The sequence below is a fragment of the Cnephaeus nilssonii genome (genome assembly GCF_951640355.1).
Source record: "Cnephaeus nilssonii genome assembly, chromosome: Y".
NCBI classification, from domain to species: domain Eukaryota; kingdom Metazoa; phylum Chordata; class Mammalia; order Chiroptera; family Vespertilionidae; genus Cnephaeus; species Cnephaeus nilssonii.
This window is the reverse complement of record NC_137096.1, coordinates 8,673,543-8,694,876: the sequence shown is the minus strand read 5'-3', so window position 1 is coordinate 8,694,876 and position 21,334 is coordinate 8,673,543. Positions and strand designations below refer to the sequence as shown.

General features: G+C 47.5%; 1 pseudogene across 1 annotated transcript in view; it reads left to right on the top strand.

The window, feature by feature from the left end:
- Nucleotides 1-3,341: 3,341 nt before the first annotated feature.
- LOC307096519 (melanoma antigen preferentially expressed in tumors-like) overlaps nucleotides 3,342-21,334 on the top strand; it is a 34,339-nt pseudogene continuing 16,346 nt past the window's right edge. The window contains exons 1-2 of the transcript in view: nucleotides 3,342-3,723; nucleotides 5,311-5,465. The product of the transcript in view is annotated as a melanoma antigen preferentially expressed in tumors-like (transcript). The remainder of the gene's footprint in view (nucleotides 3,724-5,310; nucleotides 5,466-21,334) is intronic.

Here is a 21,334-nt window from a genome sequence, read left to right as displayed (position 1 = left end):
TGTGTTATCATCACCACCATCATCTCAACAACTTTTTCACCTCCCCAAACTGAAACTGTCTTCAATGAACCCTCCTCTCCCTAGGCCCTGGCACCCACAGTTGTTTTCTGTCACTCTGAGTTTCACTGCTCTAGGGACCTCATATACATGAAATGATACAGTACTTATGTCTGTGTTACTGACTTATTTCACTGGCAGAATATCTTCATAGTTCATCCATGTTGTAGCATGTGTCCAAATTTCCTTCGTTTTCTTCTTAATATATTTTTATTGATGTCATAGAGGAAGGGAGAGGGACAGATAGAAACATCAGTGATAATAGAGAGTCATTAATCGGTTCCCTCTTGCAACCCCCTCTAGCGAGTATCGAGCTAGCAACCCAGGCATGTGTCCTGACGGCAATCGAACCACCGACCTTTTGGTACATGAGACAATTTTCAATCAACTGAGCCACACCAGCCAGGGCCACTTTCCTTTTTATGGGGCATAGAGGAGCCTATATATGCTCATTATTAAAATTATCATGGGATTTTCTTTTCATTTATACTATTTTTTGTTGTTAATCCTTACCTGAGGATATTCTACCCCTTGGTTTTTAGAACAAGTGTAAGCGAGGGGAGGACAGGGAATGATGTAGGCATAGAGAAAGAGAAAGTGACAGAGAGAAACCTTAGTGTGATAGATACATCAATTGGGTGCCTCCTACATGTACCCTAACTGGGGCTAGGGATTGAACCTGAAACTCAGGCATGTGCCCATTACCAAATTGAACCTGAGACCCTACAGTGGGCTAATGTTCTACCCACTTAGCAACACAGGCCAGGTCTAGTATTTACTCTTTTGATATAAATAAATGTCAACCCATATTAGGACAGCCAGGAAGTACCGTGTCAACAGTAAGGGCTTTGGAGCCTGGGTGTGCTATTTATATCTCTGTGACCTTGAGTAGGTTGGTTAACCTCTCTGTGCTCAGGATCCTCGTCTATGAAATGGGATCATAGCCATATATGTATTAGTGGGTCATATTAACTGAATGCATTAATATTCATGTGTTTGAAGTAGGGCATGGCCCATACAGAGAACAATATACACATGTAAGAAATCTTTGAAGCGGTGCAAAGATTGGCTGGCATGGTTCTGAGCCCCACACTCTACCTGACCACAGCTCTTGCACTTTAGGGGTTCTTTCTCCTGGTGGACCATTTCCTGTTGGCTGGACATTCCTCACCCATCCCCATTCCCTGCAGCTCCCAAGTATACCTGCCATCTCCGATCTTCTGAACGCTCAGGCCCTTCCACATGGACTGCTGGTAAAATGTCTAAATAAGATATAAGGAGACTTTCTAATTTGGTCTTCAGAAAAGACATATCCCCATCCCCCCAGGTGCGGACACAGACTCACCCAAATGTCCCCAACCTGGCATGTTTTCCTGCAAAGGCAGCCTTCTCTTCCCTGACACCCTCACTCCATCAAAACTCACTGGGCCTGAAATCCATTCTTCATCCCTCTGTTGGCGAGGAGGTCATCAGACTGTCTGTCAACCCATCCCATCTCATGAGGGAACTTTCCAATGGGTAACATCTAGAGGGCATGTTCCCCTGGGGAGTTGATACTCTACTGGGCATATCAGGCTTCCCAGCAAGGAGCTAGGGTTTGGAGGAGCCAAACAGCTTCTGCCTGGGGAGCTCCCTATGGAATTCACTCTGAGTGGGCCTCATTCCCTCAGGTTAATCAGCAGAGAGAAGCCCTGGGAACCCCATTTTCTGGTTAGTCCAGCAACTGCTCCCATGGGTTCAAATGAAAAAGAGATCCAAATAAGATGGCTCACAATCTAGATGTTGCTTCACAGGATATACTTGCTTCATGCAAAACACATCAGGATATTTTTAACTTGCACCCGAAAGAAGCCAACATGTAAAGGTGGGATTTTGAGCGAGGGATGAGTAAAAAAGTAAATATGCATGACTGATTTTAGGCAACATATAAATCTTCAAGGTCATGTTTATTTTTAACTACAAAAGTAAGTATGTTTTCCATTATAACCCATACAAATTACAGAAAAATACATAAATAGGAATGACAATCTTCCCCTCTCAACAGATCTGTGTACTTCCTTCCAGTTTTTTTTTAAAGTATGTATATATCTATTTGTAAATGTAAATAAAATTACATCTTTATGTATTTCTTTTGACAAAATGGTCATACCATATGTATTATTATTCACTTTTTTTTGTTATGATACAGAAATTTCTTCAGACAGTTCAGTCTTGGTAATGGTCATGTAATAATGCACTTTAATCCTGAATGTAACATAATTGACTTAAACACTCTTCTATTAATAGACATTTAAGTCATTCCAGTTTTTCTCTCTGATAAATGATGATGAAACTAACATCTCATAAATTTTCACAACTCTGACAAATGCCTCCAAATGGTCCTTGGTTTCAAAGCTGTTGGTACAAACATTTCAAATTGTTAGATATATTTTTGTTTTTTCTTAATCCTCACCCAAGAATATGTTTTCCATTGACTTTTTGAGAGACGGGGAGGGAAGAAAGGAAGGAGGGAGAGAGGGAGGGAGAGAAAGAGAGACAGAAAGAGTCAATGGGAAAGAGAGTCCATAGTATGGGATTGAAGGTGAAACCAAGGATTTGCCCTTGAATCAAATCTTAATGCCCTTTTTGCTTGGTCTATTCATCTAACCACTTAGGAACACTGGCCAGAGCAATCATTTTAACATTTTAAACTATATATTTTTTATTGATTTCAAAGTGGAAGGGAGAGGGATAGAGAGATAGAAATATCAGTGATGAGAGAGAATCAGTGGTTGGCTGAATCCTGCACGCCCCCTATTGGGGATCAAGGCCAAAACCTGGATATGTGGCCTGTTGGGAAATCGAACCATGACCTCCTGATTCATAGGTTGATGCTCAACCACTGAGCTACCAACATTCCAACTTTTGAAAGATGTTGTCAAATTGTGTTTCAAAAATGCCTTGCAAATTAAAACTCTCACCACGGTCTTGGATTTCTTCGCATCTTTTGCTCTTACATAAAATATTTAGAACACTAATTGAAGGCCAATATGTATGTAGACCTCTTTAATATATGGCTTGGACAATAAGAACAAGGGGACATGGCGAACATTGCTACCCATGGCTCAAGTTGTCTGTTTTCTTCTCTTTGCTGCTGCCTCGCCTTCAGGTGGCCTGGGGCGAAGCCCTTGCTCTTCAAAAGCCTGGCCTTCCTCCTGGGTTATCTGTCCTGGGCCTTCAGCCTGGGCATAGCCAGAAGCCTATCCTGGCACATGTGAGAGTTCAACAGCACAACCATCGCCGTCATGTACTTTGGACTTTGGGAAACTTCCTATGTCGAAACCCTTAACGTGTCCGGCATGAAGCTGGAGGTGTCCGTGTTCTCCAGGCTCAACAAGAGCTGGGGCATTCCGGATGAGATATACTATGGCCAGGACCTGATGCTGCTGGCCAACTTCCTGGCGCCGGTGTCCCTGGTGTTCAGCACTCTGGCGGTCTGGGCCAGCTGGATCCGCGCCCCCTTCCCACACTTCTTCCGCAACTGCTACAACACTGCCGCCCTTCATCTCTCCCTCAGCTACTTCTGCCTCACGCTAACGGTGGCCTGGAACATTATCACAGATCTTTCCGGCCAAACCACCCTAGAGTCTCCACCTAAGTTACCTGTTAACAAATACATGGTCCACTGTAAGTGCATCTCCTACATGCTGCCGCTGGGTGTCCTGCCTCCATCTTCTCCCTCATAAGCCTCATGATTTTCTCCATGGATAGCTGTTCCATGGAGCAGGAGAAAGCCAAACTGTCAAGGCCAAAGTTCTGAATGAGGGCCCGCCCTCTGCAATGGCTGGCAGGAGCTTTCCTGAAGAAATGTCCTGTGTACACTTCATAGTGTTGTAACCATCCAGGCGTTCCAAATAAAACAAGCTTGGCTTTCCAGATTGTGTCTGAAGCTCCTATTCCCTCTGCTGCTCTCTTCTTCAAGAGGTTTTTTTCTTTGACACTGCTTGCATGCTGAAATCTGTAGGAAAACATATTCTGTATATACTGTCACAACTCAAAGGCCCTGCCTCCGTGGTTGAGCATCAGGGCACATGCCCCTGTTGCAGGCTCAATACACAGTCAGGGGATGTTTCTCTGTCTCTCTCACACTTCCTTTCTCTGAAATCAATAAAAACATATATTTTTAAAGACAATAAGGACAAAGTGAACACATTTTCAGATAAAGAACCTACAATCAGAGACACTTTCACAAGAAAGTTATTGGACACAGAATGAAGGAACTGGATGCAGAAGCAGTGGTGAACACAAAATTAGTGAGAATGTGGGTTTAGCTAAACCAGGAATGCTGATAAGTTTTAAATGCCTGTATTATGGAGTTCACATCAGTATATATATATATGTATAATGGAGGGATACACAGATTTGTCCGGGACGCCGTCACATCATGACCTTTCACAGGGTGGGCAGGGTTGTGGGGCCCCAGGGTGGCACTCCAGGTCTAAGCGGGATTTTGTTCCACCCAGGCAGACTAGCCTGGGGCCTGCAGCCCAATCCCAATGCTGACCAGTGGTTTACTAAACTTTATTGGAGCTGCTCTCCCCACTCCCTGCCCCAGGACCCCACTGCCCTCAGAAGGTTGCCCCATCAGCATCCTGACAGGTGGGCAGCCTGGGAGAGCTGAGTGAGGTGCTGACTACAGGGAGCCACGGAGGGGTGGGGCTGCTGGAGCCAAGCTACAGGGAGTCTGAGGAGATTGCCTGAAGGAAGATGTAGCTTCAGCAAAGCATCCAGCTCAGAGCCACAGCCGAGGGGTCCGCAGGCAAGCAGACAAACCTCTGCCTGAGGATCGACTCCAGGACGAGCGCTGCAGCATTGGCGAAGCTGCTGGCCAGGAGGCAGGTAGCCCAAGGGGCACAGAGCTGTGCCACGGCTAGGTGCACTGCAGGGGCCTTGTGCAGGGGCAGGGGTGGGCAGGTGGGGATCTGTCTTGCCAGCGGAGAGTGAGGTTCTGCAGTGGCCCCATGACTCAGGTTGGTCCGGTGTGAAATGCTGATATGGAAGGATGCTGGGGCGGAGGTGCGCAGGCCCTCAGCCATGAGGTGGGGTTTGAGGGGAGGCGCCACCTCAGCAGAGGGCACCTCATTGCTGGGTACCCCAATGTGGTGGTTCGGCAAAGCTCCTAATGCTAATTGGCATGACTGTGGCCTGCACACTTGAGAGGCTGTGACCCCTGCTCCTGCGTTGGCACAAAAGCAAGCCTATTCCTGCCCCCAGTTCCCATGTGCCTGCATAGAGAGTGCAAAGTCTACCACCTGCTCTACAGAAGTGTGGGCCATAAAGAATGGGAGCGGGGGCAGGTAGAGGAAAGAATGTGGAGCATCCACGATGAAGAGGTGCTTGAGAACAAGGCTCAGAAGCCTTCTGGGGATGTGAGTTCTGTTTGCCTCATGGCTGTCCCTTAGGAAAGGTGGAGAGTGCAGTTGTGAGGGCTCCCTGCATCCTGAGTCCATTTGCACAGGCAACTGGAATTGGCCTCAATTTCCTGGTCTGTAAAAAGGATTAAGCATGTCCCAGGGCCTTCACTGAGCTTTCAGGGACATTTGAAATTCTATATAAAGTAAGTGAGGGAAGAAGTGAGAAAGAAAAGGAAGGGTGAACAATACAAGTGACCTCTAGGCCTATGGTCACTTAAATTGGGAGTATAGTCAATAGTGTTGTAATGATGGTATGATTCCAGGTGGGTACTGGAAATATCAGAGAACACAGTGTAAAGAATATGATTGTCTGACCACTATTCTGTTGAGAAGCCAAAACCCTATTTTGTAAAAACTGCTGTTTGGAATTTTCTGCTTGTTTTTCTTAGACGGCCTCTTATTCTAAAAAAATAACTTTGCTTTCTAGCCTGCTTTAGCCTGCTTGAATAATGAGGACAATAAACTTAGCTGTCTGACCTTGTAGGCCAGAGACTAGATATGCCTATAAATTTAGCTGTCTGACCTTGTAGGTCAAGACTAGTTATGCCCATAATTTTTAGAACTGTGCTTGTTTTCAAAGACAGCAGTGAGATAACCACTAATTGCACAGAGGGCTGGTTCCTTAATAAAAAGGGAAGTTCTGCTTGTAGCTTTGCTTAGAATTTGAATTCATTTTCTCTAAGCCCACCACAGTGAATAAAGTGTAACTCCAAACTTTCCTGCATTGTTTGATTATTCCGGTCCTCTGTAACACTGTAACTAATATAAAACCTGAAACTAATCCTATATAATAGAAAGGTAATATGCAAGTTGACCCTCACACCCTTGCATCACCAGATGGCCACCCTCACATTATCACCCAATGGCTGCCCCCATGTCATCACATGATGGCCACGACAAAATAGCCAGCCACACTTCACCACAATGTGACCACCACATGTCATCACAAGGTGGATGCCACAAGATGGCCGCCACCACATCATCACAAGATGGCCACCCTAATGTTGTCACAAGATGGCTGCCCCACATCATCACAACATGGCCACATCTATGTTGTCACAAGATGGCTGCCACAGGATGGCCACTCCCACATCCTCATATTATGGGCACCAGACGTCATCATAAGATGGCCACCCCATGTCGTGACAACATTGTCAAACTCTTTTGTCACAAGATGGTCACTGTCACATCATCACAAAATGTCCACACCCACGTTGTCACAATATGGCTGCCGCATGTCATCACATGCGGATTCTAAAGGCAGGGTAGTTGGGGGTGAACAGGTCTTCAGGGAAGGGCAGTTAGGGGCAATCAGGCTGGTAGGGGAGGGCATTTGGGGTGAGTAGGCCTGCAGGGGAAGGCAGTTGGAGGCAACCATGCTGGCAAGTGAGGGTAGTTAGGAGTGACTGGGCCAGCAGGGGAGGTCAGTTGGGGGAGACCAGGCTGGTAGTGGAGGGCAGTTGGGGGACACGTAAGCCTGCAGGGGAGGGCAGTTGTGGGGTACCAGGCCAGCAGGGGAGGGCAGTTGATGGGACCATGCCTGAAGGGGAGGGTAGTTTTGGGCGATCAGGCCTGCAAGGGAGGGGAGTTGAGGGGGATAAGGCCTCCAGGGGAGGGCAGTTGTGGGGGACCAAGCCTGCAGGGGAGGGCAGTTGGGGGAGACCAGACCAGCATGAGAGAGCAGTTAGGGGCAATCAGCCTTACAGGGGAGGGCAATTAGGGGTGACTGGGCTGGCAGGTGAAAGCAGTTAGGGGCAACTAGGCCTGCAGGGAGAGCAGTTAGGGACAATTGGGCTGGCAGGGGAAGGCTGTTGAGGGGGGATAGGGATATAGGGGAGGGCAGTTGGGAGGGACAATGCCTGCAGGGGAGAGCAGTTGAAGGGGACGAGGCCTGCAGGGGGCGGCTACAATGCTATCAGGGGATGGCAGTTAGGGGTGACTGGACCAGCAGGGGATATCAGTTGGGGGAGATCAGGCAAGAAGTATTGGGCAGTTGGGGAGGACCAACCCTGCAGGGGAGGGGTGTTGGGGGGGACCAGGCCTCCAGTGGAGGGGAGTTGGGGGGACCAGGCCTGCAGGGGAGGGCAGTTGAAGCAGACCTGCCAGCAGTGGAGGGCAGTTGGGGAAACCCAGGCCTGCAGGGGAGGGCAGTTAGTGGCCATCAGTCCAGCAGGGAGAGTAGCTGAGGGTGACATTGCTGGCAAGGGAGGGTACTTAGGGTTGACTGGGCTAGCAAAAGAGGGCATTTGGGGTAGACCAGGCCTGCAGGGGAGGGCAGTTGAAGGAGACTTGCCGGCAGTGGAGGACAGTTCGTGGGGGACACAGGCCTCCAGGGGAGGGTGGTTGGGAATTCAAGGCCAGCCAGGGAGGGCAGTTGCGGGGTATCAGGCCAGTCACGGAGGGCAGATGGGGAAACCCAGGACTGCAGCAGAGGGTCATTGCGGGGGACGATGCCTGCAGGGCAAGGGAGTTGGGGGGGACCAGACCAGCAGGGGAGTGCAGTTGGTAGGACCCATTCCTGCATGTTTGGTAATCACGGGGAGACCAGGCAGCCAGGGGAGGGCAGTTGGGGGCAATAAGGATTGGAGGGAAGCGCAGTTAGGGGTGACTGGACCAGCAGGGGAGGTTAGTTGATGGAGAACAGACAAGATTGTGGAGACAGCTTAGTACTTTGTTCAAACTTAAACACACATACAGTTACAGCATGACCCACGCACAGGTCTCACTCCTACTTAACACTCCAGAAATGAGAACATACACCATGCAAAGGTTTAGACACAAATGTTCTCAGAGATGGAAGGTGTAAGAGCCAAAACTTAAAATGGATCTAAATGTTCCCAAACTGATGAAGGGATAAACAAAATGTGGTATATCCATACAATGGAAGATGGCTCTGCCATTGAAAGGAATGGTCTGCTTCCAGGAGCTACAATACAGATGAACCTTGAAAACATTATGCAAAGTAAGAAGGGCAGACACCAAACGTCACACCAAGTGCAACTTGGCTGCACTTGTAAGGTTGGTATGGAGCTCCATTGTATGGATGTAGCATACATTATTTCACCAAACCCTACTGTTGGGTTTGCCATGGTTTCCCATTGTTTAATGTAACATAGCACTGTGATGCCCATCTCTATCTTAAAGTATTTGTAACCAATCTTAATTGGGTCTTTCAAAAAAATGTCCATAGTGGAACTGCCTGTTTGAAAGTTTGAACATATTTTTGCTGAATTTTGAGACAGAGAGCGGTGAAGGGAGAGAGGAAAAGAAAGGAGGAAGGAGGCAGAGAGAGAGGGAGGAAGGGAGGGAGGAAGGGGATAGGGAAAGAAGGTGGGAGGGAAAGAGGGAGGCAGGGAGGAAGGAACATTCACTTGGTGTTCCACTTACCGATGCATTCATTGGTTGCTTATTTTATGTGCACTGACCAGGGATTGAACTTGCAATTTTGGCCTGTTGGGAAGATGCTCTAACCACTTAGGAACCCTGCAGGGTGAAAGTCTGCATACTTTAAGGCTTTCAGTAAAAATTGCCCAAGGACCCTTCCCCAATAGAGCATGGGGGTCAAGTATCTCCATTCTGGAATATGGAATTTCCCTCTCCAATATAGCCCTCCTCATCTCCAGGGGGCGGTTACAGGACTGTTTGTCCCACCCTCATGACGCTCTCTATTGGTTTGCAGTTTCCCGGGACACATGGCCATGAACATGCTAGTCCACAGTGCCAACTGCCAAGTAGCGGGTTTCATTGTCACCACCACAGGATGGATCTTCTCCGTGACTTGCATGGGACTGGCCAAGTGGCAGGTTTGGTACATGGAGAACAGCTTCGCCCCCTCCCCGGGGCTGGCCTGTGTAGGGATGTGGAAGGTCTGCTCTTACCAGTCAAACAGCCTCCAGAGCAGAGCCATAGCATGTCACTGCTACCCCTACAGTGACACCTACCTACTGCTCAATATCCGCATCTCTCAGCACATGCTGCTGGCCGCCAGCCTCCTCAATCTCCAGGGTAAAGTGCTCAAGGTCATGGGCCTGCAGAGAGTGTGCGTGTCTCATCTTCAGAAGGAGAACACCTGCAATCTCTTCTTGGCTTCCAGTGTCCTGAGCATCATAGCTGGCACATTTATCTTCATGGCTGTGATCTGGAACTACCACTCTGTGATGAATGAAGAGGGCATATGCTTCCGGACATCCTTCCACATCCCCTTCAGGCCCGACCAGCAGGAGATGGGCAGCATCATCCCTGTGGCGGTTCTGGCTGCCATCCTGATGCTGCCGAGTGGGCTGTTAACCCTCTCTAACCAGCTTCCCCCCGACAACCAAGTGTACCCCAAATTCTCAGAAGTGTGAAAATCCCACTTGCATAGCTTTGCAAATCCAACATGAGCAGTTTATGGGGGTGAAGTATTATCAGGATGCTCTAGGAAATAGTTCCAAGGACTCACGACAATTGAAAAGGCCCTTTTCAGTTCCAAGCCCTTGTCAAGGGCTCTTTGGGAATGACTGTTTAAGGTTCTCACTTATTCTTTTTTCACAGGAATAAGGCAAGAGATTGTGTCCTGCACCTTTCCCATCAGCACAGCACACAGCGAGGGCGCCTGAGGGAGGTGGCATTTCTCTCATTCTTTCTCCTCCCTGGGATCCTCACAAAGTACCCAGGAGCAAGAGGCTGCCATGTGGCCTTTGGGCTTGGGGCCAGCGTGGGACAGTGCCTGGCCTCTGCTGGGGGTGCCAGGCAGGGAGGGGTCCCTGTGAGAGTACTCAAGAAGGAAGACCCAGCAGCGGCAGCACCTGGGCTTCAGAAAACCAGCAGGTGCCTGTCACAGTGCCGGCCCCGTGAGCTGAGTGTTTCCTGACTCAGGAGTCACTTTGCCCTTTCGATTCCTTGTTCTCCCTGTTTGCCAGCCCCTTTGGCCCTATCTTCTCCTCCCTACCCACCTCCATTCCCAGATGATATGTTCCTTGTGAGTTCCTAGCAGGAACTCTTCCAGGGAGACAGTAAGGTCCAACTGAAAGCAGAGTCCGGTGACAGCCACGGCACAAGTAAGTTTTGCCCCAAGGTCCTGGTCCAAGGACTGTTCAGGGAGGCCTCCCCCTGGCCTGCACTAGCTCCCTATCATGAGACTTGATCCCCATCACCGTGCTTTCTCTTCCAGTTTTTCTACTTAACACTCAGATGAATTAGAGTAAGTATTTGGTCTAAGACCTTAAAAAGAACATTTCTACAGTAGAAAGACTTCAACTCTTGAAGACCTGTTCAGTGACTCTGGACCTTTAAGGAGCCTATTGTCATAGGCCTGCAGGCCAGCCCTGGGAGCCATGGAAACATAAGAATGTTTGGTTTCCTCATTTCTGTTATAGCCTGGCAGTTGCTACCATTTGTACCTCTGAGATGTCCTCCTCCTGCCTTATGTATTGGCTGGGTAACCATTGTGCTTTATTTTTTACCCTAGTTAAGAGAGCCCTGAGATTTCATGGGGTGGCGGGTGTCTTTGTAATCCATTTATTTGCTCTGTGAACAGGTTAAGAGTCATCAGCAGTCCTGCAGAGAGGTGAATGTAGGCCACCTTTAATTTTTTATTCATTATGTAAGACTTGTCTAGTTTAAAAACATGTTTTTATTGATTTCAGAGGGAGATAGGAAGGGACAGGGTGAGGGAGAAGAAACATCAATGATGAAAAACACTCATTGGCTGCCTACTGCACCACTCCTACTGAGAATAGAGTATCCAACTGAACAGGAATTGAACCTTGACCTCCTGGTTCAGAGGTTGACTATCAACAACTGAGACATACCAACCAGGCCCACAATGCCATTTCAAGTGTTCCTTCCACATAAGTTGTTCAGGGTTATCTGGCCCGAAAAAATGATCTTTATAAATAAGGCATCTTCCATGAATATCTGGCCATGAGAAGGAATTTCTGGTATCAGCCTGGGAGTTCTCTCATCCTGTCCCTCCCACTGGGAGCCTCTCAGAATAAAGCCCGAATCCCTCAAAGCTCTCCATGCACTGGCTTCGATGCTCACTCCTGTTCACCCTTTGTTCATTTCTATTCTTGTATTGCTCTACATGCCCCCATTTATCTCCAACTTAAAATGTAGAAATATCCCTGGTAATCCCAGCAGATGCCATCTTGTTTTATCTTCCCAGTGTATTTCAGAATGGGCAAAAATAAGATCCTGCTACATACTTATAATTTTCTTTTCCTCATTTTATTTATTTTTAATTTTGTATTATGAATTTTAATTGATTTTTAGAGAGAGAAGAAGGGAGAGGGAGAATAGAAACATCTTTCAGATGCTTCCTACATGCCTCCTAAAAGGGACCATGATGGCACCTCAGATATGTGTCATGACCATAAATCAAGCCAGCAACTTTTTGGTGCACAGGACAATGCCCTCCCAGCTAAGCCACCTCAATCAGGGATCATATTTTCATTTTAAATTCAACCCACCATGACCTTTTTCCATGATACTGAATTTTCTTCTCCTCTCATGTCTTCTGGGTACTACAGAGAATGAATTACTTTAGTACTAACTATTGCAAGATATTTGTGTGCCAGAATTAATCCTCCATTGCTTCCTAAGTATTTTTTTTATTGTTTTTATTTCAAAAAATTATGCATATGATAAATAACTGAAAGTTTTGAACAGCCACAGATTATTTAAAAAATCAGCCTGGTCAGTGTGCCTCAGTGGCTGAGCATCAACCTATGAACCAGGAGGTCATGGTTCAAATCCCCCTCAGGGCACATGCCCGGCTTGAGGGCTTGATCCCCAGTAGGGGATGTTCAGAAGGCAGCAGATCCATAATTTTCTGTCTTCATTAATGCATCTATCTCTCTTTCTCCCTCTCCCTTTCTCTCTGAAATCATAGCCTCAGGTCATGGAGCAAAGGAAGCCATTTACACAGGAATGCCCTGGGCACAATTCCTATCTTGAAAAACAAGCAGAAGGCACCAAGGTGTTTGGGGATTCCTGCTGAGGTGGGAAACTAAAGACAAGCAAGAAACCAGAGATATTACCTCTTTTAAGCTGAGGGGTGGCAACAGGTGTATTTACCCCTTGACAGGTCATTGAGCTGTACACTTAGATTTGGTGCACTTTTCTATATGAATGTGATTCTGCACAATATTAATAGCTTTAAAACTCACCGTCCCTCTGATCCCATTGTCTGTATGAGTTTGTAACATGCTGCTTGCACTTGGTATATTGTGGACATCTTCCCTTTGGGCACATTACATTTTATTTTCTACTTTATTTTATTTTTAAATTTCTCTTTGTGGTTGACAATATTACAGATGTCCTTTTTTCCCTGTCCCATTAACTCCCTCCAACCTACACCCACCCCAGGCATTCACTGAACCATTGCCTATATTCATGTGTTATGCATATACATTCTATGGTTAATCTCAACCCATCGACCCACACCCCTCTACACACATACACACACACATACACACACACATACACACACACCATCCCTTGGAGATTTGGCATTCTGTTCTATAACTCCATGTCTCTGGATCTATTTTGTTCATCAGTGTGTTTATTTAATCTTCATTTTTGAAAGATTACATATGTCCCCCTTTTCACCCATCAACCCCCTCCAGCACATCCTGTCCCACACCCCAGGAATTCAGGACCCTATTGTGTGTGTTCATGCATTCTGCATATGCAAACAAGTTCCTGAGTTAAATACCTCCCACCCAATCACTTCCCCTTGCCTTTCTTCCAAGACTCTTCCCTATGTTCCATGCTTATATGTCTCTGGATCCACTCCATTCATCAGTTTTTTTTACTCATTAGATTCCACATTAGAGGAGATCATGGGGTACTTGTCTTTCTCTGACTGACTTCTTTTGCTTAGCATGATACTTTCCAAGTCCCTTCGTCCTGTCTCAAAGGGCAAGAGATCCTTCTTTTTGATAGGTGCCTAGTATTCCATTGTGTAATCAAAAACTGTTAAAAGTTGGAGAAGGTGCAGAGAAATTAGAACCTGAATATATAGCTGGTGAGAATGTAAAGAACTCTCCACAGGCAGTTCCTACATTCACTGCAAAAGTGCAGCCGCTTGGGGAGACAGCTTAGTACTTGGTTCAAAGTTAAACACATACAGTTACAGCATGACCCATGCACGGGTCTCACTCCTATCTATCTACACTCCAGAAATGAGAACATACACCATGCACATTTTAGGCTCAAATGTTCACAGCAATGGAATTTGTAAGAGCCAAAATTTAAATTAATCTAAATGTCCACAAACTGACGAAGGGATAAACAAACTGTCGTACATCCATACAATGGAAGACGGCTCTGCCGTTGAAAGGAATGATCTCCTCCCAGGAGCTACAATACAGATGAATCTTGAAAACATTATGTGAGGTGAGAAGGGCCAGACAACAAACATCACACCAAGTGCGACTTGGTATGGAGCTCCATTGTATGGTTGTAGCATACATTATTCCTCAATCCCAGAGTTTCCATCTGTCTTTGCAATCATATGAGGGGATTGTCTGAGACTCCAACCCAGTTTGGTTTGGTATTCACAGCTTAATATAGGTCTTTTTTTTTTTTTTTTCTTTGATCCTTTGGTGGAGATTTCCTATCAATGGCAGGATATTTTTCCTTTAATATTTCCTCAACACTGTGACTTTACTTACGTCTCTCACCTTTGATTTCCCTCCATCCCCTATCCTCAACAGTAACTTGCTCTAGGCTCACTTTGCTCTAGTGTTTTGGAGATCCCACAATGCATCTGCCATCAGAACTATGATTCCCAGAATCCCTGGTGCTCCCCACGCTCTTGGTTTCCACTTCTCGTCCATGGGCTACAAAAACCAAAGGACTGTGAATGCCAGCCACCCCCAGGCAGGGCTGACACGACCAGACAATGCAGTGGTCTCTGGTACCTCGGCCGCTTGGCATCTTAGCTCGACCCCGGCTGTTCTGGGTCTGCATGTTTAAGTCCGGAGATCCTGGGGAACTGGAAAATACACTGTGTCACAACAATCACGCAACGGGCGTCCTGCGCTGCTCACAGCTGCTTGTTGCCTGTGTGTGTGCCCTCTGCCCACAGACATGCCATCTTCGTTGGGTGAATTTGCATATTCACCCCTGATTGCCTGTGGGTTTCGCAGAGGTACGGTCAATTTACACATTTTTCTAATATCCTATCTAATAATACAGTAATATGAAAATTAATCGTCCCTCTGCGACAAAATGGCGGCCCCCATAGCCACAAGATGGCGGCGCCCAGTCCCCTCAGCTCAGCTGCTGGAGTGTCCAGCCTGTCCGCAGGAGCAGCGAGGCTGGATCTACCTCTGGAGGTTTTTTATCCGCCCCCAGACACGGCAGTCACAGCCTGGATAGCAGGGAATGGAGGCTTCCTTAGCACAGTGGCAGCGGGGAAGGCCCAGGCCCTGCAAACAGAGCCCAGAAAGCAGGGCATGGAGGCTTCCACGCCAGCGGGGAAGCCCCAGGCACAGCAAACAGAGCCTGACAGCAGGGCATGGAGGCTTCCTTAGCATGGCGGCAGCGGGGAAGACCCAGGCCCGGCTAACAGAGCCAGGACAGCAGGGCTTGGGGACTTCCTTAGCGCAGCGGCGACAGGAGCACCCACAGGCCAGGCAGTCAGAGCCCAGACAGCAGGGCATGGAGGCTTCGGCAGCAGCAGGGAAGCCCCAGACCCAGCAAACAGAGCTGGACATCAGGGCTTCCCTGCTGCTACTGAAGGAAGCCTCCATGCCCTGCTGTCCTGGCTCTGTCTGCTGGGCCTGGGGCTTCTCCCGCCATCACCCTGGGAACAAAGCCTCCATGCCCTGCTGTCCTGGCTCTGTCTGCTGGGCCTGGGGCTTCCCCCACCATAACACTGGGAACAAAGCCTCCATGCCCTGCTGTCCTGGCTCTGTCTGCTGGGCCTGGGGCTTCCCCCACCATCACCCTGGGAACAAAGCCTCCATGCCCTGCTGTCCTGGCTCTGTTTGACTGGCCTGGTTCTTCCCCGCTGCCGCTGCACTAAGGAAGCCCCTAAGCCCTGCTGTCCTGGCTCTGTCTTCTGGTCCTGGTGGTGTTCCCACTGCCTCTGTGCTAAGGATGCCCCAAGGCCCTGCTGACTGGGCTCTGTCTGCTGGTCCTGGGGGTGTTCCCACTGACTCTGTGCTAAGGAAGTCCCAGGCCCAGCAAACAGAGCCCAGACAGCAGGGCTTGGGGGCTTCCTTAGCGCGGCTGCGAAGGAGCACCCTCAGGCCCAGCAGACAGAGCCAGGACAGCAGGCTTGGGGGCTTCCTTAGGGTGGCAGTGGCGGTGAAGTTTCCAGACATGGCAGACAGAGCCCAGACAGCAGGGCTTGGGGGCTTACTTAGAGCAGAGGCAGCGGGAACACCCCCAGGCCCAGAACACAACACAGACAGCAGGGCTTGGGAGATTCCTTAGTGCTGCAGTGGTGGGGAAGTCCCCAGACATGGCAGACAGAGCCCAGACAGCAGGGCATTGGGGCTTCCTTCACATGGTGCATGGCGGAGGCAGGCAGAGAGTGGAGAGCAGGGCATGGAGGCTTCATCTCCATGGCTTCACCTCCTGGCCTGCAGAGAGCAGAGAACCATGGGGAGTGGGCCTAAGCCATCAGTAGGACATCCCCTGAGAGATCCTGGATTGTAGAGGGTGCAGGTTGGGCTGAGGAACCCCCGTGCACGAATTTTGTGCACCGGGCCTCTAGTTATTATAGATAATCGATGTTATAAGCCTACTGTGTGAAAATGAGAATTGCTGGGATTCTCAAAGCTCACTCTCAAACTCCCACTAGAAACAACAAACCTGACTTTCTTTGTCATGGCCCTAACACCTCTCCACCTGTACATGAAATTTCCACTTTTGGCAAAAGCAGAATAGTGGAAGGAATCCCCCTTTCATTACCAGACTCAGCCATTATCATGATTCTGCCATATTCATTTTCTCTCTCCTTTTTTCCCTTCTTTTCATATATTTCCCTTTCTTGGAACATTTCTGAAGCAAACCGCAGACATCACATTTCTTCATCCTTATACACTTCAAAACTAGTCTCTAAAAATAGGACATTACCTTGCATAAATATAGTATGCCTTTAAAGTTAACAACTTTTTGTTGTTATTATCAAACTAGAGGCCCAGTGAACGAAATTCATGCACGGAGGGGGGTTGGCCCTCAGCCCAGCCTGTACCCTCTCCAATATGGGACATCCCTCTCACAATCCAGGACTGCTGGCTCCCAACTGCTTGCCTGCCTGCCTTCCTGATTGTCCCTAACCGCTTCTGCCTGCTAGCCTGATTACCCCCTAACCACTCCGCTGCCAGCCTGTTTGCCCCCAACTTCCCTCCTCTGTGGGCCTGTTCACCCCTAACTGCCCTCTCCAGCAGGGTTGATCACCTCCAACTGCCCTCCCTTGCAGGCCTGGTCCTTCTCAACTGCCCTCCCTTGCAGGCCGGGTGCCTCCCAACTACCCTCTCCTGCTGGCCATCTTGTGGTGGCCATCTTGTGTCCACATGGGGGCAGGATCTTTGACCACATGGGGGCAGCTATATTGTGTGTTGCAGTGATGATCAATCTGCATAGTACTCTTTTATTAGATAGGATGACATTTCTTTTTTTTTTTTTTTTTTATCCTCACCTGAGTATATGTTTCCATTGACTTTTAGAGAATGTGAAAGAGAAAGGGAAAGACAGAGAGAAACATCAAAGTGAGAGGAATACTTAGATTGCTTGCCTCCTTCCTGAGCCCTGACCTGGGCCCCAGCCAGGGAGGAGCCTACAACTTAGGTACATGCCCTTGATCAGAATCTAACCTGGACTCTGCGGTTGGCAAACCTAGACATTATCCACTGAGCCAAACCGTGTAGGGCTGGTTATGACATTTCTTAGCCCTCCAGCAGTGGACCTTCATTTTTTTCTCCAGGAGTGTGGTGGAAAAGCCCTAGATCACTTTTTTGGATTCTTATACCCAAGTTACTAAGAATATTACCAGTGGCATACAGGGAGCTTAGCCAATGAGTGGTCAGAAAAGGTATTTCCTCTGTAGTTCACACCTATCTCCTGTGATCTCCGGCTCCACCCCTGCCAAGGCCTAAAGCCTCCAGCCCTGGGCAGGGACCCCCAGTTGGCTCTGATCGCCCTGCTCTACCCCTAGCCTAGGCCGCAAGCCTCTGTTTGAGGCTCGGGCCCTGGGCAGGGACCCCCAGCTGGTTCCAATTGCCCACAGACACCCACAGCTGGCTCTATCGCCCGACTCCACCCACGGCCAAGGCTGCAATCCTCTAGGCTTGGGCTCTGGGCAGGGACCCCCAACTGGCTCCGATCGCCCACAGGGGACCCCAGCTTGCTCTGATTGCCAGGCTCCGCCCCAGCGGCCAAGGCCGCAAGCCTCTGACAGAGGCTTGGGCTCTGGGCAGGGACCCCCAGCTGGCTCGGATCACCTGCAAGGGACCCCCAGCTGGCTCCGCTCGTGGGCTCCACCCCCAGCCAAGGCCTAAAGCCTGTGGCAGAGGCTTGGGCTCTGGGCAGGGACCCCCAGCTGGCTCCGAACCCCCTCAGGGGACCCCAGCTGGCTCTGATCACCAGGCTCCCATCACCAGGCTCCGCCCCAACGGCCAAGGCTGCAAGCCTCTGGCCAAGGCTTGGGCTCTGGGCAGGACCCCCAGCTGGCTCTGATCTCCCTGCTCCGCCCCCATCCAATGCCGCAAGCCTCTGTTTGAGGCTCGGCCCCTGGGCAGGGACCCCCAGATGGCTCTATCCCCCGCTCCATCCAAGGCCAAGGCCTCAAGCTTCTGTTTGAGGCTTGGGCCCTGGTCAGGGACCCCCAGCTGGCTCCAATCACCGCAGGGGACCCCAGCTGGTTCCAGTGGCCCAGCTCCACCCCCAGCCAATGCCACAAGCCTCTGGCTGAGGCTCGGGCCCTGGACAGGGACCCCAGCTGGCTCTGATCACCTGTGGGGGACCCCTGCTGGCTCTGATATTCCCCTCTGATCTTTGGCTCCAATATCCCAGTTCCAACAACTGCTCTCCAAGGCTGCAGCCATCTTGGTTAGGTGTATTTGCATATTCCCTTTCTGATTGGCCAGTGGGCGTGGCTGGTGGGCATGGCTTGTGAGTGTAGCGGAGTGATGATTTGCATATTACTGTTTTATAGATAGGATGGTTTACTGCTGTGTTTTAGAGAATTCACAATGATATCCAACACAGTTATCTTATGCTTACTGGTTGATTTCATAAATATCATCTCCTTTTACAAACTCCTTTCTACATTCTTTCCTCACAAAGAGAAGTGAGATTTGCTTTTTCTCCTTTGGTATCAGTTACTGCTGATTTCCTATTTATTACTGGTATTTTTTATCACTGTCCTACAGTGTGCTTTCCGCTCTTTACATGGGATTTTCCCGCATTGGACTAAATTCTATCTTCCCTCTGTGCTCACACTGAGAAATGATTACACTTGTTTTCCAATGCTTTTGTATTGTTTACTGTTGCTTTTTAGGGAGTACTCAGGGCTTTCTAACACTTCTATACCCTGCTTCCTGCTCTCTTCCATGGATATCACCACATTTTACAAACACCTTTCTACATTCTATCCCCACAGGACCATGTGATTTTTATTCGTTTTCTGAAGCATTTTGTATAAGTTACTGGTGTTTTTCATTCAGTTACTAGTGGTTTGTAACACTGTGCTATGTTGTTCTTCTATCCCTTAGCGCTCAGATGCCTACATTTTTAAAAGTTTTGTGCAGTTTTTCCTCATGTTCATAAGTGAATTCCACCTGTTTCCATCTGAATTGTAGAGATTACAGCTGTTGTTCACTGATTTCACAGTGCTTTCAAAAGTGTTCTCTAATGTGTGTATTGCTCTTCATCACTGATTTCTCCTTGTGCTCACAGTTCTGCACTCTTTCCTCACATTCCAAACGCTTTTCAATTGTGTTCAAACCGTTTTGTCATTTACTGCTGCTTTTCAGTGAATTCTCATTGGTTTCTCTGTGCCATGGTGTACGTATTGCTCTTTTTCTTTGATTCAATCACCTTGTACAAACACCTTTCTAGACTCTTTCCTCACATTCTTAAGTGACTTTCACTTGTCTTCTCGCTATTAGGTATATGTCACTGCTGATTTTTAGAGAATTCCTAGGGCTTCTAACACTATGCTCTAGTGTGTTTACAGATTCACTTGATTCTCCCGCATTGTACAAATACCTTTATTCACACTTTCCTAAAGGTGAGGAAGGTGTACGTTTGTCTTCCAAACATTTAGTATCATTTACTTCTATGTTTGTCAATACAGAGTGGTTTCTATCACAGTTATGGTATGCTATGTTCTATCTCTTGGACATCCCCCCATTTTACAAACTCCTTTCTATATTTTTTCCTCATATAGAGAATTTAGTTTTGTTTTCTAACCATTGCTATCAATGATATTCACTTGTTTTCTAAGTATTTCCTACAGTTTACTGCAGCTTTTCATGATTCTCGGTGATTTCTTGTAGAGATTACAGGTGCTGTTCACTGATTTCAAAATACTTTCAAAAGTGTTCTCTAATGTGTGTATTGCTCTTCAGCACTGATTTCTTCTCATGCTCAAAAACTGTTCTGGAGTTTTTTCTCATTTTCAAAAGAGATTCTCACTTGTTTATAACTATTTTGTCGTTTACTGCTGCTTTTCAGTGAATTCTCATTGGTTTCTAGCACTGTGCTATATTGTGCATATTCCTCTTTTTCATTATTTCACGGACTTTTATATTCAACTTTCTGGACTCTTTCCTCTCATTCAAAGTGACTTTCACTTGTCTTCTCTCTATTTGGTGTACATCAGTGCTGATTTTCATCGAATTCCTAGTGCTTCAAACATTGTGTTCCAGTGTGGTTACAGCTGTCTTTAAGCGATTTTCTCGTATTGTACAAAAACTCTTTTTCACTCTTTCCTCACAGTGTGAAATGAGGTACATGTATTTCCAACAATTTTGTATCACTTACTGATGAGTTTAAGTGAATTCACAGTGGTTTTCTCGATTAGTTTGACAAACCTTACTGCTCTATTTCATGTACATCACCGCATTTCACAGACTCCTTTTAATGTTTTTTCCTCACATAGAGAAGTGAGTTTTACTTGTTTTGAAACCATTTGCATCAGTTACTGCTCCTTTTCAGTGAATTACATCGGGTTTTTAACACTGTGCTTCATATAGTGTGCTTACTGCTCTACTTAAGGGATTGCCACACATTGTAAAAACATTCTATCCCCATGGGACATAGAATGTTTTTTTCTACACGATTTCCACACATTGAGAAATGATTTACTCTTCTCTTCGAAGTATTTCCTTTTTACTGCTGCTTTTCTATAATTTTCCAGTGATTTCTTTGTTTGTGGTATATTGTGCTTTCTGCTCTTTACCTGGGATTTTCCCAAATTGTACCATCTTCTTTCTTCCCTCTGTGCTCTCAATGGGAAATGATTTACTCTTGTTTTCCAACCCTTTTATATAGTCTATTGTTGCTTTTCAGTGGGTACCCAGAGGTTTCCAACACTGCTATACGTTGCATCCTGCTCTTTTTCATGGATATCACCTCATTTTACAAACACCTTTCTTATTTCTATCCTCACAGAGCGATGTGATTTTCACTTTTCTTAAGCATTTTGTATAAGTTACTGGTGTTTTTCATTCAGTTACTAGTGGTTTGTAACACTGTGCTATGGTGCATTTCTGCTCTTTAGCACTGAAATACCCACATTGTCAAACACTTTTGTACAGTCTTTCCTCAAGTTCATAAGTGATTTCCACCTGTTTTCTGTCTGTATTGTAGAGATTACA